The sequence below is a fragment of the Aquarana catesbeiana genome, linkage group LG11 (assembly GCF_042186555.1).
Source record: "Aquarana catesbeiana isolate 2022-GZ linkage group LG11, ASM4218655v1, whole genome shotgun sequence".
Classification (NCBI taxonomy): domain Eukaryota; kingdom Metazoa; phylum Chordata; class Amphibia; order Anura; family Ranidae; genus Aquarana; species Aquarana catesbeiana.
Window position 1 is genome coordinate 172,273,402 of NC_133334.1, and position 14,510 is coordinate 172,287,911.

Consider the following 14,510-nt stretch of genomic DNA (forward strand, 5'->3'; position numbering starts at 1 on the left):
GGTGTTATTTAAATAATGGAAAAACCACTTAGCACTACAAGTGCACCAGGAGAACCTAGGAGACAAATAAAAGAAACACAAGCAGTAAATCCAATTCATGATTTTATCATATCATTTTTTTTATTTTGCTAATATTTAAAAATTTGCTGGCATAGCAATGGCCCCCCTACCCGTAAAATATTCCACATATTTTTGACGCACTTCACGGGCGCTTTGGGGGGGCAAGCCAGGACGGCCAGGTTCCAGGGCTGTCATTGTTGGTTCATGAAGTCCGGCCTCAGGCCCAACTGAGGCTACATAATTAGTAGCATTTTGCGTTAAAAATTTGTGCAAGATGCAGCATGCTAACACGATGTGGTTACATTTGTACTCCGCCATATTTATAGCCATTAGAAATAGGCGGAACCGGCTGGCCATTATCCCAAAGGTGTTCTCCACGACTCTTCTGGCTCTGGCCAGCCGGAGATTAAAATCCCTCTTCTCCGGGGTGAGGGTCCTCTGGAGGAATGGCCTCATCAGGTGATCACCCAGACCAAACGCTTCATCAGCAATAAAAACAAACAGGAGTCCTTCCACGTTCTCTTCCGCAGGTGGCAATCCCAAGCCACTGGTAGAATTCCGTCTGGGCAAAGACTCCACCATCCGACATCCGGCCATTCCTCCCCACGTCCACATAGAGAAACTCGTATGTCGCTGACACCACCGCCATCAACACAATACTATTGAAACCCTTATAATTAAAATAGTATGACCCCGAGTGGGGTGGTGGGATGATGTGGACGTGCTTCCCATCAATTGCCCCTCCACAGTTGGGAAAGTCCCAACGGTCGGCAAAGTGGGATGCCACAGTCTGCCATTCCTGTGGCCAGGGGCGTAACTAGAAATAACAGGGCCCCATAGCAAAATGTTGTATGGGCCCCCCCTCACCCAGGGGCGGATCCAGAGTCTAGTCTCGCCAGAGACTGCCAGAAAATACGTTTTTTGGGGGGCAATTTATCAGGGAAATAGCTGATGCTGGCGTTTCAATCATCACGGCACCATGGTTATTATAGTGTCAGGATGATTAAAACACATTATTTCTGTTATTACATTGTTATAGAAAATGAAATAGTTCAACTCACCATAATGCAGAATCAGTGGGAGCCCTGAGTGTGTCACTTGCCTGCCACCAGATGCAGATTGTCACTTGTCAAATGTTGCAGGTTATCATTTGCCACAAGTTGCGGATTGTCCACTTGCCACGTCACCTACCACAAGTTGTGGATTGTCACTTGCAGCGTCACCTGCCACAAGTTGCGGATTGTCACTTGCCACGTCACCTGCCACAAGTTGCAAATTGTCCACTATCACCTGCCACACATTGCTGATTGTCCAATTGCCACGTCACCTGCCATAAGTTGTGGATTGTCACTTGCCACGTTGCCTCTCACATCACCTGTCACACATTGTGGATTGTTCACTTGCCACGTCACCTGCCACAAGTTGCGGATTGTCACTTGCCACATCACCTGCCACAAGCTGCAGATTGTCACTTGCCACGTCACCTGCCACAACTGCGGATTGTCACTTGCCACGTCACCTGCCACAAGCTGCAGATTGTCACTTGCCACGTCACCTGCCACAAGTTGTGGATTGTCACTTGCCACAAGTTGCAAATTGTCCACCTGCCACCCATTGCGGATTGTCACTTGCCACAAGTTGGGGATTGTCCACTTGCCACGTCACCTGCCACAAGTTGTGGATTGTCCACTTGCCACGTCACCTGTCACACATTGCGGATTGTTCACTTGCCACGTCACCTGCCACAAGTTGCGGATTGTCCAAACGGACTGAAAAGCGCGAAAGCTGAAAAGCGAGAATGGTCTCTCACCAAACTTCTACTAACACGAGATAAACACGAGATTAGCAGAAGGAGCCCAAAGGGTGGTCGACTGGCTATTGAACTTCTTTTTTCTAGTGCCGTCATAGGTGTTGTACATCACCACGTTCTTGACGGTGTGAATTTGGCGTGACCGTGTGTATGCAAGACAAGCTGGAGCGGAATCCCATTCGGAAAAGCCATCATACCTTTTTCCGACCAAAATCCCGAGCGTGTGTACGCGGCAAAGGCACTGATTGCCGCCATTACTAGTAAAAAATAAATAAAAAATCCATAAATATATCCCATAGTTTGTAGACGCTATTACTTTTGAAATCAATTTACGCTTATTGTGATTTTTTTACCAAAAATATGTAGCAGAATACATTTTGGCGTAAACTGATGAAGAAATTAGATTTTTTTAATTTTTTTATTGGATGTATTTTATAGAAGAAAGTAAAAAATATTGTTTTTTTTTTCCCAAAATTGTCGCTATTAATTTGTTTATAGCGCAAAAAATAAAAACCACAGAGGTGATCAAATATCACCAAAAGAAAGCTCTATTTGTGGGAAAAAAAAAGGACATACATTTTATTTGGGTACAGTGTCACACGACCGGGCAATTGTCAGTTAAAAATAACGCAGTGCCATATCACAAAAAATGGCCTCATCGTGAAGGGAGGTAAATCTTCTGGAGCTGAAGTGGATATACACTATATTGTATGTTACATACTTTTCACCAAAGTGTTTGTTGTGTCAACAGCTGCTGGTTGCTAAGCAGTCCCTGACTATGGTAGTGAAGTTCTTTATTAACCACTTCCTGCCCTGTCTATTGTCAATATGACGTACTCCTGAATCCTCAATGACAGATCAGTATACCAGTTCGCTTCTGGTACCATGTGATCGCTGTTACCAAACACAGAAGATCACATGTACAATTGTGCTGCTAGCTGTGATTGGTCACATTGATGGTACAGAAAGGGCCAATCACAGCCCATCTGTACCATGTGATTAGCTGAGATAAATCACAGCTAATCACAATAGTAAACACTAAATTAATCAGTTTTATTCAGTAGAAATGGTTGCTTACACCAGTGAAATTCACTGGTATAAGCAATTACAGTGTGTAAAAAAAAAAAAAAAAATCTTGCTCACTTCCTCAGAGTAGTACAGTGTTACTATGGTAACACTGTATTGCTCTGGTCACAGTGGGGATCATTTACTATAGCGCCAAAAAATTATCCTGCAGTACCAAAAAATAGCTCTCAAAAAATGCCAGAAAGACTTAAACTCTCAGAAAATCAGCGCTAATGCAAATGGAAAGCAGCGCTATTTCCGGCAATAATGCCTGTCAGATCACATATGCTGGAATAGTGGAAGTCAATAGGGCTCGAACCTGCAAAATCCAAAGTTCTCACTGAAGGCTTATATGCAAGTTCTTTGCCATAAATAGTGTTTGGAGACCTGGGTCCAGCCCCAGGGGACATGTATCAATGCAGAAAAAAATTTAAAAAACGAACGCGATTTTAATAATGCTTAGAGTAAAACAATAAAAAAGTAATATTCCTTTAAATTTGGTGCATGGGGGGTGTCTATAGTATGCCTGTAAAGTGGCGCATGTTTCCTGTGTTTAGAACAGTCTGACAGCAATATGACATTTCAAAGAAAAAAAAAGTAATTTAAAAGTACTAGCGCTAGTGCCATTCCAGACAATACACATAAAAGTTCATTGATAAAAATGGCCTGGGATCCCCCACAGTGCATTACAAGGCCCTTTGGGTCTGGTATGAATATTAAGGGGAACCCCGAACCAAAATTTAAAAAATAAAATAGCGTGGGGGTCCTCCCAAATTCCATACCTGACCCTTCAGGTCTAGTATGGATATTAAGGGGAACCCCGTGCCAAAATTAAAAAAAAAAAAAATGGCGTGGGGGTCCCCCCCAAAATCCATACCAGACCCTTATCCGAGCACGCAACCTGGCAGGCCACAGGAAAAGAGGGGGGACGAGAGAGCACCCCTCCTCCTGAACCATACCAGGCCACATGCCCTCAACATGGGGAGGATGTCCCCATGTTGATGGGGACAAGGGCTTCATCCCCACAACCCTTGCCCGGTGGTTGTGGGGGTCCGTGACCATGCCCCCTCTGACGCAACGGGGAAACACCGCGGGGTTACCCAGTGACATGTACAGGTGACCCCGCCCCCCTCTAACGCCACGGGGGTTTCTTCAGCATCAGAGGGGGGCGGCGTCACCCGTATATGTCAATAGTAACCCCGCGGCATTTCCCAGTTGCGTCAGAGGGGCCGTGGTCACCCACGCACGTCACGGGTGGCCCCACCCTCAGCTTTTTAAGAACTGTCACGGCAGTTCCAGCATCATTTAGTGGGCTCCTCCCATGGAGGCGGCTCGTGTTGTGGCGGCGTCTTTCTCCGTATCCCGGGATGAGGAAGAATTACATCGCTGGAATGTTTTTTTCTTTTTTAATAAAGGACTTGTCCAATGCTGTGTCTGTGTGTTTTTACAAATTTTGACACTTTTTTATGAAATGGTAGGAGTACAATGTACCTGTTACTATTTCACACAGGGGGGGCCGGGATCTGGAGGTCCCCTTGTTGAAGGGGGCTTCCAGACTACGATAAGCCCCCGCCCGCAGACCCCCACAACCACCGGGCAAGGGTTGTGGGGATGAGGCCCTTGTCCCCATCAACATGGGGACATCCCCCAAGGGCCTGGTATGGAATTTGGGGGCACCCCCACGCATTTTTTTTTTTTTATTTTGGTTTGGGGTTCCCCTTAATATTCATACCAGACCCAAAGGGCCTGGTAATGGACTGTGGGGGAATCCTGGCCGTTTTTATCAATGAACTTTTATGTGTATTGCCGGAACCGACAATTCATTAATAGCCAGTGTCTTGCCGAGAAAGTTCCCCCGGCGGATAAGGACCCCCCTGTACTGCGCATGTGCTGTGCTTGCACAGTATGAACGACTACAGAGCCGCCGAAGCTCTCTAAAATTGAACAGCTGATTGTCAGCTCTACACGGCGCCTGTGCACTACATTCTGCCTTGAGTCCAGGTTCAAGCCTCACCATCCAAGTGGACATAGAGAAAAATATGCAGAACGAAGTGAGACCGTGCCCGAAGCGTGGCGAGCGAAGCGAGCCAGCGAGGGGCCCTGTTACAGGTGCCCTGTACAGCTGACTCACAGGTGTTCAGCTATTTTCGGTGGTTCGTACTGCGCAAGCGCTGCGCCTGTGCAGTACAGGGGAGTCCTTATCCGCCAGGGGGAACTTTCTCGGCAGAAGACTGACACTAGCGCTAGCACTTTTAAATTACTTTTTTCTTCCTTTAGAATTGTCATTTTGCTGTCAGACTGTTCTAAACACGGGAAATAATCGCCATTTTACAGGCATACTATAGACACCCCCCAGGTACGAAATTTAAAGGAATATTACACTTTTATTGTTTCACTTTAAGCATTTTTAAAATCACTGTTCCCGAAAAAACAGACATTTTTAAAACTTTTTTTGCATTGATACATGTCCCCTGGGGCTGGACCCAGGTCCCCAAACACTTTTTATGACAATAACTTGCATATTAACATTTAAAATTAGCACTTTTGATTATTCATGTTCGTGTCCCATAGACTTTAACAGTGTTCGCAAAAGTTTTTTTTGTCTGTTCGCATGTTCTGCTGCGAACCGAACAGGGGGGTGTTCAGCCCATCCCTAGTTATCATTGAGAATCATGGGGTACAACTTGTCAAGCAACTCGGAGGTCCAAAGTCGCCCAACTGTGAAACAAGTCATATATATTTCAATAGAAAGGAGCTCTCATTTATACTTGCATTTACATCAGCAGAACAAATGCAGGAAGTGATGTGTGCACATGGGCCAGAAGCAAATGTGTAGGGATGCCAAACAAATCAATGAACCCCACCCACACCAAATCTAACTACCACATCCATCCCCCCATTGATTAAGCACAAGTACATATCATACCCTTTTCCGGAAAATGAGCAGCACCTCCTCTTTGCTAAAGAGGGACCTTGCCATGTCCACCTAGATGGAGATCCTGACCAGCACAGAATTTCTGGGTGATTATAATGACTTATTTCTGGGTCAGAAGGCAAAACCACACTCTTTTGATCGCTGCTGCGAATATTTGATCGCAGCCACAATTAGAATTTTATTATTTTTGTTTATTTGCAAATTTATATTTCTGCTTATGATATTTAAAGGCGTTCGATAAGAAATGGTGTCCCTGGGTTAGCAGCAGGTGAATGACAAAAACAAAAGGCTCAGTTTGAGCCCTGGTTCACACTGATAGAGGGAGGAAATCGTTCAGCTGAAATCACACAATTTCATTCCCGCATGTCAGTCCCAACTGCAGGAGGAATTTCAGAGACATCTGTGCAGGTTTCTGCACTGACATCAATACAAATTGCACCCCAAAGTTGCACCAATTAAAACAGTGCAATTGCCACCACTTTGACATGTCAAATCGCACCAATGTGAACTAAAGCTCACACATACAACACTGCCTATCCACCAGCTGAATTCATTACCTGCAATTCTCCACAGCTGTTATATATAAAGATTCCACCTTTATCATTAACTTGCAGGTGTGCAGAAACCTAGGTTTACATTGGAGCGATTTGTCATGCGATTTGAGAGATCAATTTGCTAAAGTAGTTCCTGCACTACTTTTGCCGATTTCAGGTGCGACTTCAATAGACATTTGTGTATGAAGCCACACTGATGTCTATCACGTAGCACCTGAAATCATGCTGACCTTGCTACTTTGAAATCGTGCTACTTCAAGTGAAGTAGCGCGATTTCAAAGTAGCATCAATGTGAACCAGGACAAAGAGATTCATTTTTTGGTGCACAAATACATATTGAAATAAAATAAGAGATATTGCACTTTCCCAAAACCACCACCCACAAAAACTAAAGAGAAAAAAAAAAAAAAAAAAAAACACACACACCACACACACACACACCACAACAAAGCTCAATAATGTACTTTTGGACAGGATATATGGTGCTATATTTAGCAATGGGATTTTAAGGGATTTAAGGGCCCTGCTTATAGGAGCTTACAATCTAAGGTTTTGTCAAATTTTAGAGTGGACACAGCTTTAATTTCAGTGTATAATGGGCAACACATCACATTTTTATCTGCAAGATTATAGAAACATACTTAACAGTCATTCTTACAGAGCATTCCAACATAATATTACAAAAGACTTATTCAAAACACCCACCACCAGCCCACAATCCACACATACATACATTGGTGACCATGTTCTGCTGGAAGCTGTATTTTGGTGTACACGATTAAACGAGATCAAAAAGGGTAGAAGGTCAGCAGATGCTTCCAAACGATGTTTGCATGATCAGACAGGAACAATACACACTCGACATTGACAGCATGGCCACATAAACCCACTTTTGATTGAAAAAATGCACAAGAATTTCATCAAATATCCCTAGTTGGGCATTTGTCAATATGCACAATATCATTCCTTCTCCCCCACAAATCACAGCAAAACACCTGACCTTCTCAGGCCAAACCAACTCCCTACTGCAGGCCTTTATATAAGAGTTTGTATTGTTAGCACACTGACACACCCAATAGAGGTACACGCCCACCAGTATCTTTCAATCTACCTCTTCATGTATGTCTAAAGTGATTGCACCCGATGAGCAGGAACACATAATACTATTCGCAACTGTGTTAGCCCTTGGCTATGTGCATCAAATCTCCAACTACAGGACAAAGATCAAAGTCCATTTGCATCCACATCAACAAAGCAACAGTTTTCTAAGCATATGTACCTGTGCAGTGTAAACCCTAAAATTTGAAATGTCCAAGTCCCTGGGCATGATTAGAGCTAATAAACATTAACATCAGTCCCTGGCTGCAATGAGCTTCCAATATAAATTCCAAAATTAACTTTCTTACATTAGAACCTTTTCAACAGGAGACAAATAAAGTGCCAGCATGTCTTTGGATTGTGGTGAGAAACCCACACAGGGAGAACATATAAACTTCAACACAAGGATTAGCATGTTGGGGAATTGAAGCAACATCCCAGGTGCTGCTAGACAGAACTGCTACCCACTTAGCCACCAGGCAGCCCAAGGCAAGTCCATAGCCATGCTCACTGTCACAAGCAATATACAATATATTGGCCTAAGTATTGGGACGCCTGCCTTTAAAACGCACATGAACTGTAATGGCATCTCAGTATTAGTATTGGGTTCAAAACTCATGTGGCCCACCCTTTGCAGCTATACCAGCTTCAACTCTTCTGGGAAGGCTGTCCACAAGGTTTAGGAGTGTGTCTATAGGAATGTTTGACCATTCTTCCAAGTGCATTTGTGAGGTCAGGCACTGATGTTGGATGAGAAGGCCTGACCTACAGTCTCCTCTCTAATTCATCCCCAAGGTGTTCTGTTGTGTTGAGGTCAGGACTCTGTCCAGGCCAGTCAAGTTCCTCCACCCCAAAATCACTCATCCATGTCTTTATGGACCTTGCTTTGTGCACTGGTCCAAATGATTTGGTGGAGGGGGATTAAGATGTGGGGTTGTTTTTCAGGGGTTGGGCTTGGCCTCTTAGTTCCAGTTAAGGGAACTCTTAAGGCATCAGCATACCAAGACATTTTGGACAATTTCATGCTCCCAACTTTGTGGGAACAGTTTGGGGAAAGTCCCTTCCTGTTCCAGCATGACTGCACACCAGTGCACAAAGCAAGGTCCATAAAGACATGGATGAGCAAGTTTGGGGTGGAGAAACTTGACTGGACTGCACAGAGTCCTGGCCTCAACCCGATAGAACACCCTTTGGCTGAATTAGAGTAGAGACTGTGAGCCAGGCCTTCTCATCCAACATCAGTGCCTGGCCTCACAAATGCACTTCTGAAAGAATGATCAAACATTCCCATAGACACACTAAACCTTGTGGACAGCCTTCCCAGAAGCTGTTCTAGCTGCAAAGGGTGTGCCAAATCAAATTTTAACCCTACGGACTAAAACTGGGCTGCCATTAAAGTTCATGTGTGTGTAAAGGCAGGTGTCCCAATACTTTTGGCTAAATAGTGTATCTGGAAAAGACTTACAATGGTGGTGGAACCCTCCTACACGTAAATCATACATTTAGACATAGTTATAGGACCTGGGAGATGAGACAACTTCTCTACATGAAGCAACATGGTTGGGATTTAAACTCAGACCCTCTGGGATGCTAAGCAGAAGTTCTAACCTCTAAATCACAGAGCTGCCAAATGTGAGAGCCTCCTACACATAACTACACATAACTACACATAAATACACATAAATACACATAAAAACACATAAATACTGCATGTCTTTGGGCATACAGGTGATGGAATTACATTGCTCAAGAGTTATTCTTCTTGATTTATTCTGTGATATTTGGTGTTTTTTTTGTGGGTGAGAGTAGAATATTACCCTCAAATTTTTGGGAATTACATTTTGCTTTCTGATGTTGGTACACATATCACATTTTTTGGGCTCAAATTATGAATATTTGGAAATAATAAAAAGCACAAAAAATTGTGATTTATTTTAAATTTGCATCAGCAATGGTATTGTTTGTGGATTATAAAGACACCTGTGTGAGTTTGGGTAACAATTGTTGTGAGATGGAGAGTAGCAAGTGAAAGTGACAGAAAAAAATATATTTTACCAAAACATCAAAACATTCCAAATTCTAGTATTCTTAAAAACAAAATATTTTAAGTAGAAGCAACAATGTTGCAAAGGAAAATTTATTTCAGAGAAAGATACATTTCATCTCAACATTAAAAGGTTTTTTTTTGTGAAAGTTAGAATTGTTTTATTAGAATCAATGGCTGAAACTTGATTTGGACTAGAATAGAGCAGATTTTCACTTCAAAAAATGCTCTCTAATTAGCTCTCATTTTGGTATTTACTATAGCACTGGGTAAAAAAGACACTTGAGGTAAAATGAGAGCTATTTTCAGGTCTGAGCATGCTCAGTTGTGTTGGCACCTAGTTGTCCAAAACGGTGAATTTTTCACTTTTCAGACTTTTAAAGATATTTCAGTGTAGAAATCACTTTTTCACACAGTTTAAAAGCAGATTATCTTTAAATAATATACCACATATTTTAGTACCATTTAGGCAATTATATCATGCTCTAAACATTATTTCTATGTGCACTACTCCAGGTTTTAGCAGAGTAAGGGTTTGGGTGCTATTTGGTTTCAGGGAACTATAGTAAATTTGAATTTGGGATTATTTTCTCACCAGCGCTATAGTGAATACCGTTTTAGCGCAAATTAGCAGCAATCAGCGCTAATTAGCGCCGCAGCTCTATAGTAAATGACCCCCAGTAAAAAACACATCATAAAAAAAAGTAATAAAAAAGAAAAAAAACTGAAAAGTCAGTGTCCCTGATCACAGCCATACCTGTTATATGATACACTACACTAGTGAGAATATGTTAAATAAAAAATTGTGAAAAATATTTTTTTAATTTCTTAATTTTCCAAAAAATTGTGACAAAAAATTACAACTTCAAAAAACTCGCCATGCCTCTTACTAAATACCTTGGACTTTCTACTTTCCAAAAAGGGGTCATTTGGGAGATATTTGTACAGTCCTGGTGTTTTCAGGCCTCAAGAAATTAAAGTAGGCTGTCAGTTTGTCAGCATTGATCAATTTTCATATATATACCATAGTTTGTGGACTCTATAACTTTCCTACAGCCTAAATAATATACACTGATTTGGGTTATTTTCACCCAAAAATGTAGAAGAATACACTTTGGCCTAAATTTATAAAGAAATATTATTTATTTGCAAAAAAGTATTTTTTTTGTTTATAGCACAAAAAATAAAAATCCAGTGGTGATTAAATACCACCAAAAAGAAGTTCTATTTGTGTGAAAAAAAGGTAAAAATTATATATAGGTACAGCGTTGCATGACCGCGCAATTTGGGATGAAAAGGATCAAACTACTCGTGCGCTAACCAATAGTGATTTACTAATGAAGCATAACTTAAAACAAAGAAAATCAAAGGAAGCTGCCAACACTAAAGTGTGTCCTCACAGGTGATAAACAAATAAGTATACAAATAAAATGTGGCTCTACCTCAAATTAAAACTGAAAAATGGTCAAAGTACAAATCCCAATAACTCAAAAGCATAACATATCCAGAAAATATGTGAATTAGCCCTATAATGGGGATTAGTAAATTGTAAATAGTGAAAAAATTTATATTTCTATAAATGTATAAATATACAAAAAAATAATATGTACATATAACTCTACTGGGTAGTGAGTACCGAGAGCCAGTGCTGCAAATTTCAAACAATGTGCATAAACCAAGTAAATGACAATCAATATATACATTTCATACAAACATACATTTCATAATAAATAAACTCAATAATGATAATAATAAAGTTATTTTCAGTTCTTAACCCCTTCGCGGCTAAGGGTAAAACTAATCGAAATGCCTAAGCAATATTTTGCAACTTTAACATGTGTTAGTAAAATCATACATATCATCACAACTACTTTGTGCATCCAGATGGATTATACCTTATTTTTTTCAGGACAAATTGGGCTTTCATTTGGTGGTAAATAGTAATGGATATCTCCTGATTTTATTTTTATACTCAAAAGAAAACTGGCCCAAAATAGTAAGAAAATAAAAAATTGTTTTAAATTTAACTCATTTCACCTGCTCCTGATTATCGTAGCAATACCACATATGTGCAGATTAGTTGTTATATGTACCTGTAGTACAGCCCAAAAACAATAGTGCACATTTTGCTTTTTTTATCCTACCTAAGACACTGATACTAATAAAAAAATAATAATTCTGTCCAAAAAAAATACTGACCTGACCTTTGAACTTGACCCAAACACTAACCCTGGCACTGACCTAGATCAAACCTTGATCTAGGTATTTTTTTATTCTATTTTTTTTTTCTTATTAATATTTAATTTTTTTTTACATACACTTTTTTTTCTCTGCAAGGAGAGAGAGAGAGATACAGTGGGGGTCATTTACTATAGAGGTGCGGCGCTAATTAGCGCTAATTGCTGCTAATTAGCGCTAAAACGGTATTCACTATAGCGCTGGTGAGAAAATACTCCCAAAATCGAATTTACTATAGTTCCCTTAAACCAAATAGCGCCTAAACCCTTACATTGCTAAAACCTGGAGTAGTGCACATGGAAATAATGTTTAGAGCATGATATAATTGCCTAAATAGTACTGAAATATGCGGTATATTATTTAAAGATAATCTGCTATTAAACTGTGTGAAAAAATGATTTCTACACTGAAATATCTTTAAAAGTCTGAAAAGTGAAAAATTCCCCCTTTTAGACAACTAGGTGCCAACACAACTGAGCATGCTCAGACCTGAAAATAGCTCTCATTTTAACTCAAGTGTCTTTTTTACCCGGTGCTATAGTAAATACCAAAATGAGAGCTAATTAGAGAGCACTTTTTTGAAGTGAAAATCTGCTCTATTCTAGTCCTAATCAAGTTTCAGCTATTGATTCTAATGAAACAATTGTAACTTTCACAAAAAAAACCTTTTAATGTTGAGATGAAATGTATCTTTCTCTGAAATAAATTTTCCTTTGCAACATTGTTGCTTCTACTTAAAATATTTTGTTTTTAAGAATGTGGAATGTTTTGATTTTTTGGTAAAATATATTTTTCTATGTCATTTTCACTTGTTACTTTCCATCTCACAACAATCTTTGGTGTCCATTTATGAAGCAGTGATCAGCGGTGATCCCAAGGATCGCCGCTGATCACAGTCCATAAACAGTTTATGAAACAGTGATAATCGGGGGGAGAAGTGTTTGAACTTGTTCTCCCGCCGATGATCTCTGCACATGGAGAATCTTCACTGAATGACACAGTAATGGCCAGTTTATGAAGCGGTGATCTCACCGCTTCACAGGCGATCTGTGTCAGAATTCATACTCTGAGCTGGTGAATCGGGGAGTGAAGAGCAAATCTCGGGGGAAGGAGGAAGATTTTTAACTTCCTTCTACCTCGATCAGACCCCCCCAAGACAGTAACCATGCCCCCGTCATATTTATGTGTATATATATATATATATATATATATATAAATATATATATATACATATAATGTGTATATGTATATATATAATGTGTGTGTATATACATGTATATATAATGTGTGTGTGTGTGTGTATACATATGTAGATAATGTAGGGGGACTCGTTATTTTATTAACATTAATCCATGCCGTCTGTCAGTGTATTGAGCGGTGATAATTTATCACTGCTTAATAAACTGACATCTCTGTGTTTCTGTGAATTTCTGGTACTGTAATCTCGTAAAGTCTCATGAGATTCCAGTATCTGGGGACGTTCTCTGCTGTTTGAAGCGTTTGTAGATCACTTCACACCTCCGAAGGTGAAGCGATCTACACCGCTTCATAAACTGGCACATAGAAGAGAAAGATCTCCGCTGTGAATTCCGGAGAACGAAGCAGTGAATAGATTTCACTGCTTCATAAACGGACACCTTTACCCAAACTCACACAGGTGTCTTTACAATCCACAAACAATACCATTGCTGATGCAAATTTAAAATGAATCACAGTTTGTTGTGCTTTTTATTATCTCCAAATATTCATAATTTGAGCCCAAAAAATGTGATATGTTTACCAACATCAGAAATCAAAATGTAATTCCCAAAAATTTGAGGGTAATATTCTACTCTCACCCACAAAAAAACACCAAATATCACAGAATAAATCAAGAAGAATAACTCTTGAGTAATGTAATTCCATCACCTGTATGTCCAAAGACATGCAGTATTTATGTATTGTATGTGTAGTTATGTGTAGGAGGCTCTCACACGTGGCAGCTCCATGGCTTATAGGTTAGAACTTCAGCTTAGTATCCCTGAGCGCCTGGGTTCAAAACCCAAACATGCTGCTTCATGTAGAGTTGTCTTATCTCCCAGGTCCTATAACTATGTCTGAATGTAGTATTTATGTGTAGGAGGGTTCCACCACCATTGTAAATCTTTTCCAGATACACTATTTAGCCAAAAGTATTGGGACATCTGCCTTTACACAAACATGAACTTTAATGGCAGCCCAGTCTTAGTCCGTAGGGTTAAAATTTGATTTGGCTCCTCAGTCACTTCCAGGACCCCTTCTATATCTACTGGAGGCTTTCTCGATCGGATAATATTTGTAACATTTTGTATTGTCTTTTTGCAGCATCTGTCCTTGTATTTTGTTTTTTATTATTTGTATTTTTTTTGTTGAATTTCCAATAAAATCTTTGAAAGTAAAAAAAAAAAAAAAAAATTCATTTGGCTGACCCTTTGCAGCTAGAAGAGCTTCTGGGAAGGCTGTCCACAAGGTTTAGTGTGTCTATGGGAACGTTTGACCATTCTTCCAGAAGTGCATTTGTGAGGCCAGGCACTAATGTTGGATGAGAAGGCCTGGCTCGCAGTCTCTACTCTAATTCAGCCAAAAGGTGTTCTATCGGGTTGGGGTCAAGACTCTGTGCAGGCCAGTCAAGTTCCTCCACCCCAAACTCGCTGATCCATGTGTTTATGGACCTTGCTTTGTGCACTG

At 40.5% G+C, this 14,510-nt stretch overlaps 1 protein-coding gene across 8 annotated transcripts in view; it reads left to right on the forward strand.

Moving 5' to 3' along the window:
* Positions 1 to 14,510, forward strand: part of LTBP3 (latent transforming growth factor beta binding protein 3) — a 1,979,464-nt gene that overhangs the window by 985,153 nt on the left and 979,801 nt on the right. The gene's annotated exons all lie outside the window — the stretch shown is intronic.